Source organism: Excalfactoria chinensis, chromosome 23, assembly GCF_039878825.1.
Source record: "Excalfactoria chinensis isolate bCotChi1 chromosome 23, bCotChi1.hap2, whole genome shotgun sequence".
NCBI lineage: Eukaryota > Metazoa > Chordata > Aves > Galliformes > Phasianidae > Excalfactoria > Excalfactoria chinensis.
Window position 1 is genome coordinate 1652771 of NC_092847.1, and position 7971 is coordinate 1660741.

A 7971-nucleotide genomic window follows, 5' to 3' on the forward strand; every position below is an offset into this window, starting at 1 on the left:
CTAGTTAATTAATTAGTTCTCTCTCCCTCAGGGCCCTGAGCTGGTCACAGCACCGAGTCACTGTAATGCAGGCAGACAGGAGCTGAGAGCTTTGGGATCTCTCTATCAGCCATGGGGAGAAGTCCACCAGCTGCGTGTGCCCCACTGACAAACACAGGCAGACACCATCTCATGCAACCAGGCACTCAGAACAGACAGCTGCTGCCAAAAGAGCCCGCAGTGAGGCTGGAGATCAGCTGCAGTTCATAGGATTGTGAGATCCAATGATGCTTTGCTGCATCTCTTTGCATTCAGAACATGCGTTGCAATGGGAGATCCCACCTGCTGGCCCCAGCTGCCCAATGTGGTGTGCCTGAAGGGTTTTGTAACCCAAAGGCAGAGCCTGAGCAAGCAGGGGGACTTTGGACTGTGGGTTTTGCTCTCTGGGCTTCAAGGGTTAATCATTGACAGAGCGCTCAGCAGGGCTGCAAGGAATAGGTTTGAAAGGGGCACAGAGGGGGGAAATAAGCATTGGGCTCATTCTATTCTATTTCTGCTGAAACAGTTCATTTTGAGGGATTCATTTACATTGTACAGGGTATTCCTTTCCTCTGGAGGGGTATTTTGTGCTTTAATAAGACCTGGTATTGCCAGAAGTCGAGATGCTTTGGTTCAAAGGTGGTCACAAGGAAATACTTCCACCAGAGCATCTCCTTCCTTCTGTTTTGCTGATCCCCTAAGCTAAACCTATGGGCAAATACATCAGTCTCTATCAAAGTGCTTTTATCCAGTTTCCATTGGATCTGGAAGTTCTATTCCAGGCTCCACCACTCACTGCTTTTGTGATAACTCTGCTTGTGTTCATCTGCAGCAATTCCAACCCAGCAAACACTTCCATGGCTCCTCCAGGATCTCCAGCAATGTCTGCACAGAGCACAGCCCAGCAAAGCCAGGAGGGGCAATGGGTGCATTCTGAGCTGCTCAGATAATGATGGCAGCGGAGGAAAACCATCCCCAGGCAGAACGAGGCCAACTGTAAAAGAAGAAAAGCTTCTTACCCATCAGATCATCTCTCATTCTCTGCAGCTTCCTCTCTTCCAGCCCAGTTGCTGCCCATCCTGGGGGGTATCTCTGAGAACACAGAGCTCTTCTACAGCAAAGCTGATTACAATTTACCTCTGTGCTGCAGCACTTCAGCTGCTCCCCATTTAGCACTGATTCTGCTGTCATTTCTCTGCCCCATCTGATTCCTCCAGGCACAAAACCTTGCTGACAGCTCGCTGGTGGAGAAGGTTGCAGTGCATTAAGCTGGAGACGTGGAGGAGAGCTTGTGATGTGTCCTCAAGATGGGACAGCAGCAGAGCCGGGGCAGTGCATGGCAATGGGATGGAGCAACAGTAATCCCATAGGATTCACAGGAATGGGACAGAAGCGGGCATTATGAGGCCTCAAACCTTTTCAAATACATTTAAAAGAAAAACCTTATGGGGAAAAAGATTTATTTAGAGGATAAAGATGTATTTAGAGGTGCCCAAGGCGACCCAGGATGATCACAAGCAGTTCCAATGCAGTCCCTCCATAGCTCCTTTAGTACACAGCACGCAAGAACAGAGAGGCACTGCAACCTTATTTTCCTTACCTTGCACTCGATCCACTGCTGTTAGCCAAGAAAACAAGCTGAGCTCTCATGTGTTATAGCTAACCCCCAAACCAGCTGGGTTATCATATGTGTGATGGATACCCCCAACCATCACCTTCAGTGTCTGGGAACCCAGGCAAGTGGAAGCAGGGAGATGAGGTGGGATGGCATGGTCACAATATCTTGCCAGCTTGGTGTTTCCCCATATGTAATACAACCAGTGCAGAGAGGAGCTTTACCTTCTCAAAGATAACAGTCAATAGTAGGTATTTGAGGCTGTCTTTTGCCATCTCCTCTGGTATCTGGCCTTCTACTAAGTGGTTTAGAGGAGAAATATTGTTGGACTGGGTGATCTTGGAGGTCTTTTCCAACCCCACCTGCAGCAGCCCAGTTAACACCAAGCCATGCACAGATCCCAGCTCTGAGCCAGCCAGGCTTCAGAGGAGAAACAGCAGAGCAGGTCACCTTGCCAGCAGATAGGAACCACTGCATGGTGCAAACAGCAGGGACACACAAAACACTGACTTCTCCCACTCCTCTCAGCCTGTTTTATTGACCGCCAGAAGAGCTCATTGCACATCACAGGGAGAGCAAAGCATTCCTTCAGTTCTGCACTCACTGCTGGCACAAGGGTGCTGCCTCTCTTTCTCTCTTCCCAGGCTGAAGCTCAGCAATAGGCTGTTACCAGCATTGCCAGAGCAAGATGCATGAAGACCATGAATGCAACGAGGACGAGTATCACAAGCACAACAATCTCAGTCAAGTCATATCGCTCTGTCACTTCCTGGGCTACTTCTGCTCTGTCCTCATTATCCTGAGCTGCTACTTCTGCAGGTTCTGCCTTTACTGGTAGCAATGGCTCTTCTTCCACTACTCTCATTTTCTTCTGCACCGGTGACCACTTGCTCTTTATCTTTGGCCTTTTCCTGCTGGTCCTGAAGGACAAACAGACACAGGTTTGAAGAACCTGAGCTCTCATCACTGACCCTACAGAACCAACTTATTACCTTTTAGACGCATCACAAAGGCTATAATGGAAACCATTAGGGGAGGAAAGGCACTTAGCATTATTTCCTCCTTTCCAAGCTGTTATTCTATGGGTAAGCAAGAGTGTCCATGTTCCATAACATGAAAACAAACCAAAGCAAAGGTTGGTTGATAGCAAAAGAGGTTAAATGTGCATTACCTGAGTCCCTTGGGAGACAGAGAAACAGCAAAGCACGTTTCATCCGGGTCATCTTCATCCTGTCCGTCACTAGATGTTCCACTCGACTAATGGGAAAGAAGGTTGCATTTAGAGGTTTAGTGGGCTCAATGCATTGGGTTGTATTTCTAGCAAGCAAAGCTACCATGCAAGCTGCAGATTGCCACAAAGGGGGCCACCTGAATTTCAAGGGTGAAAATGCTCCATCTTTTGAGGTCCTGGGGTTATCAGAGCAACTCTAACAGATAAGGAACCATGTCAGTGACCACAGGAGTCTAACAGCAATGGTGCCCAGACCTAAGAAACACCATGGAACCTACTGATGAGTAAATGAAAGGACTTAAATCAACCAAGAGATGAGGTTAAAAGCAAAGCTGGTTGCCTGCAGTCTGACACAAAGCCTCTGGAACGTTAATTGGCATTCAATATGTCAGTAACTGCAAGGAGAAACACTGCTTTAACCAGATATACTGCACAAGGCAATGAGTAATGCACAAGAACAGTGCTTTGCCTCCGGACACAGCATCTAATCACAGCACCCAAACTAACCTGTAGGCAAAGGGAACAGTGCTGTAATCACCATTACTGTGACACCAATGCTCCAAGGCCTCTTTGTAGCTGGAATTCCCTCATCTGGGTTGCTATCAAGGCACAAACCCCATGCCAAAGGCTAATGGTGACTTAATGAGGCCATTATCTTTAACATGATGCAACAGGGTCCATTTCCAGGGCTGAAGCCTAAACAGATACTGATAGATTCCTTACATTTAACATTGCACACGCAAGTGCTTGTGCACAAAGATCTCCTTCACTCAAGAGGATCCATGGCTGAATTCTACACGTGAAGAGCCATTTATTCTACAGATACATCAAAAAGTTCTCCCCAGAGGGTTCTCTTCAAAGGGAGTGCCATCTTCTTTGAGATAACATCTCCTGGGCTGCACACAATGCTGGGAAGGAAGCAAGATGCCTTGAGGGGGGAACGTCTGGTTCCCTTGCCAGCATTCCTGTGTGCAAGTTCACTTGCTCAGAGCTGACTCAAGGTCTTAACTCAGCGCTGTGAACCTCACAGGAGATGAATTCTGCAATGAGATAAAGGTGCAAGACTTAAAGAGAGCAAGGGAAGCGCTTCTCGGAATGCAGGAATGGTAAATGAAATGAGATCTGATGACGTCGTTTGGATCAGCCTGAGGGTGGAGGTGTTTTGTGGCAGAGGGAACACAGCAAGAAGCTGCTGTAAGGTAACAGTGCCATAATGCCCCAATAGAACCCAATACAACCCTACACCAGCACTGGATGGATGAGATGACTTTGGAGTTCTTCTCCAAGCTCAGTGGTTCTATGAATGCATCCTCCAGCAATATTAGCTCTAGCTGTTAATATTTCAATACCGATTCCTTAATGCAGGCTGTGGGTCTGTAATGATGGCTTCTTGGGGTGAGTTACCACACAACACAGACCACACTCCTGTTAATCACACTGATTTAACGAGGAACTTCTTACAGCTCTTCCACCTGCAACAAGCCTATGCGTACAGTTACAATACACGCTAATCAACTTTGCATGTAATTAAGAGCCTGAATTAATCTGCATTCCATAAGCGAGGAGTAAAGCAATCATCAAAATAGCTTCTACTTTATCACTCATTAGCTGATATATACTCTGTTCTTAACTCAGTGAATTAAAGGCTCTGAGAGCATCCCAGCAGAGCCCTGAGCCAACCCATGCAGCTCAGAACTGGTCCTGGTTTGGAACACAGAGCTACATCTAAGTGATGCTGGTACTGCAGAAGAGAGCTTGGCTTATTCTCATACTCAGTCTGGTGAGCAAACAGCACAAAAACAGGCTCAAGCTATAGAAGGATGCTATAATTACCTGATTGGAGGTAATTGCTGCACTTGTCACGAGCCAATACAAAGAACATCAGTTGATATCAGCTTGCAATATCCTCCATTTAGCTGCACAAAACATTCATGCGTTGGGAGATTCCTTACCTCACTGCTGGCAGCAATGCAGCCCGCTGTCACTCTGTAGTCCTGTGTTTCAAAGGTTACTTCAGTACTTCTGTCTGGGTGAGGAGAAAGAGAAAGGGGCTTCAAATGCAAGCCAATGAGCCTGAACTATCTGTAGCAAGGTTGCATAACGCGATGCTTTTGAAAGCTACACTTTGGGGTATCTTTACAAATGGCATTGCTTAATTATCCCTGCAGTATTCTTTGCTTGCAGATGGGGGTTGCATGCATGTGCCACCAGAATTCAAGCAGGCACCCACATAATGCAGACCCAGGAACCAGAAGAAGCAGCCAAGAGCAGCTCATCTGCTGGGGATCACCCAAGCAAAGCAGCAAACACCACTCAGCCCACCCCAAGCTCAGCACAGCACAACCAGAAGGCAACCTTCCCCTTATTTTCAATGGCCATACAAAGAGGCTGTGTTTGAGGCTCTGCTTTTGTTATGACAGCTGCTGAGCCATCCGAGTAGCTCAGTGCACAGCTGTTGGATTCATGTCTAAACTGCTCAGGATTTGGGAACTTTAAAGTGCAACAGAAATGGCCCCACCGTGTTAATTGCTCCAACAAAGCTGGATATTCATTACAGTCTGCAGCGTACATGGGAATTTTGCTTTCGTCTTTGAAGAGAACTTCAAAGGGCATTGCAATAAAGGAGAGGTGGGGACAGAGCAGGGTTTAATCCTCAGGAACTTCTAAAAAGGCTTTTAGAGATTAAAACACGGAATGTTCCACCTCAGTAAAAGAGAGAACGGTGTTGTCTCAGGTTACCCCAAACACCTTCATTTTGGATTGGGGTTCCCAAGCAGGTCAGAAATGCATCGATTCCAGCAGGCAGCCTGCTGGCTGTCACTAGAACTGCTGCTTGCCCTTGGGGAAGCTCAGTCTCTCCCCGCCTCACCCTAAACCATCACTCTTTAGGTCTCATTCTGTATGACCTCAATCACAGTGCGTGCAATGCACACACAGCATTGGACCCGGTGTGGCTGCACATCACCACTCACTCACTTTGCACATTGAGCTCCTCCGGGTCATGCTCAGCTTCGGTGTCCTCCTGTTGTCCTATCAGTGCATTGGATGTGCTCTTGGACATCTCTCCCATCTGCAGAGCTTTCAGGAAGCACAGAGAGCAGATGGTTGCCATTGCTTGAAAGACACCTGCCAACAGTTCCCCCTCTCCCATCACATCCAGTCCAGAAGGGCTTAGGACAACTTTAGGATCACTGCCACTGCTGGGATGGTTTCTACCTGCCTCAGATCCCACCCAAAGACTTCAACACTTTCTTATATAGCATTCACATCAAGATTTAGTAGCACGTTACTAACCGAACCAGTTAAACTCATTAGCTATAACTAGGAATGACCAGCAATTACAGCTAAACTGAATAAAGCAGCACAGAGATTTCCAGAGGACCTTCATGTTCCTGGCCCACCATTTAACCACTGAACCCATCCCCTTCCCCACCCATAGAGGAACACAGAGCATCCCTTCCAGCTCAGTTTGCATGAACACGGTCTGTCCTCCCCCACCATTCCCACTATTCTATACCCATTTGCTCTTTCAGAACGTTTCTGCAGCAGGATTTCATTTGCTCTCCATACAGCTCCCTGTGGCAGCCCTCATTTAGTTGATGCCTTCAGATATGTCAGTCTAAAAGCAGCACATAGAGGCAGATTAAATACAGCCAAGCAATCCTAGCAGAACTAAGTTAGATGCCTCTGTTTATTTGACGCAGCATAAAAGGGAAAAGCACATCCAGTCCACAAATCAAAGATCAGCTTTGTTGGAGCTCTATGAATAAAATAGGATATTTCCAGCCATCCTCCTCCTGCAGCACATTTCCATATATATTGCACAGAGTAAACGAATCACTTCTGGCACTGAAATATTGTGCATGACTGCATGCAACAGCTGCTCCTTCGTGCATCAGTCGCCTGTGATTGGATTTTTATTACAAGATGTGCCATCCCAATGGGGGTGGAAATAAACCCCAGCAAGCACAGACTGCTTGGCTTAAAGAGAAGGAATCTCGCCTGGAGAAACACCTTATTTGCTTCCCCATACAAGGCTCTGGATCTTCATTTTATGCCTTTCCAGTCTGCTCTGTGTACACGACTACTGCAGTCAGGACATGATAAAGCACAACCACCTCAATGGCATTCAGGGTCTGTTTCCATTTTGGTGGTAGGTACCTACCCCAAGAGACCCAAAATCCCAACCGGAGGCATAACACTGTGATGAAGTAGAGGCTGGGGGTGGTCAGGAAGATGAGGTTGACCCAAATTGGAGCAGCAGCGATCCAAAGGACACCCCTTACCTGTTCACATGGCCAAGAGGATGCCTGCTGTCTGAGTGCTGCTCGTGGGCTGCACCCTTCCCCACTGTGACATCGCCGCTCCCCACGGCAACCAATGGAGAAGTCAATGGGAAAGAAACCTCTCCAAGGGGAAAGGCTTCAGTGGAAGCTGAAACCACCCTAAGCATCGCAGGAGGCCAACATTGAGAGGCTGCATTGGAAGAGTGGTACAAGTGAATGCAAGGGGGGTGCTCATGCAGAGGGTGTGTTGGTGTGTGAAGCCACAGCAGCGATGGATGCTTCCTCACTTTAATGCACGGATAGGCCCCTTTGTCCCTATTAAAATCACAACAGCAAAAGGAAAACAGACCGCTCTGAAGCTTTATGCATGTTACAGCTTCCTTCTATTTCTATGTATTCCCCGAGCAGAGCAAACGCTCTGCAGGAGTGGAAAAATAAAAGCGAACCCCCCCGGGGGAGGACGGTGACCCCGACGTGATTCGAACACGCAGCCTTCTGATCTGGAGTCAGACGCGCTACCGTTGCGCCACGAGGTCCCGGAAAAACCAGCTCTCCGCCTGCCTCCAAGAACCTACGCTCCACCCCGCGCATGCGCACAACTACACATTTTTAATCACCGTTCCGTTGTTCTCCCGTTACCGGATAATCCCCCAAAGCCCCCATTGCTACCTCCGGAGGCTCCTCTCGTCCCAAAGGCTGCCCCTAAAGCCACCAACTCCCACTACCCACCCTCCTCTACCCCCCAAACTACCCCATCCCCCCCCATGCATGGCCGCTCAATGCCTTTCAAGCCGCCCGCCCGCCTGGCCACGCCCCCTCGG

General features: G+C 48.2%; 1 non-coding gene across 1 annotated transcript; it reads right to left on the minus strand.

Annotated features, from left to right (window-relative positions):
- Positions 1 to 7614: 7614 nt before the first annotated feature.
- On the minus strand, positions 7615 to 7686 carry TRNAW-CCA (transfer RNA tryptophan (anticodon CCA)). Its single transcript has one exon. It is a non-coding gene; the product is annotated as a tRNA-Trp (tRNA).
- Positions 7687 to 7971: the final 285 nt, after the last annotated feature.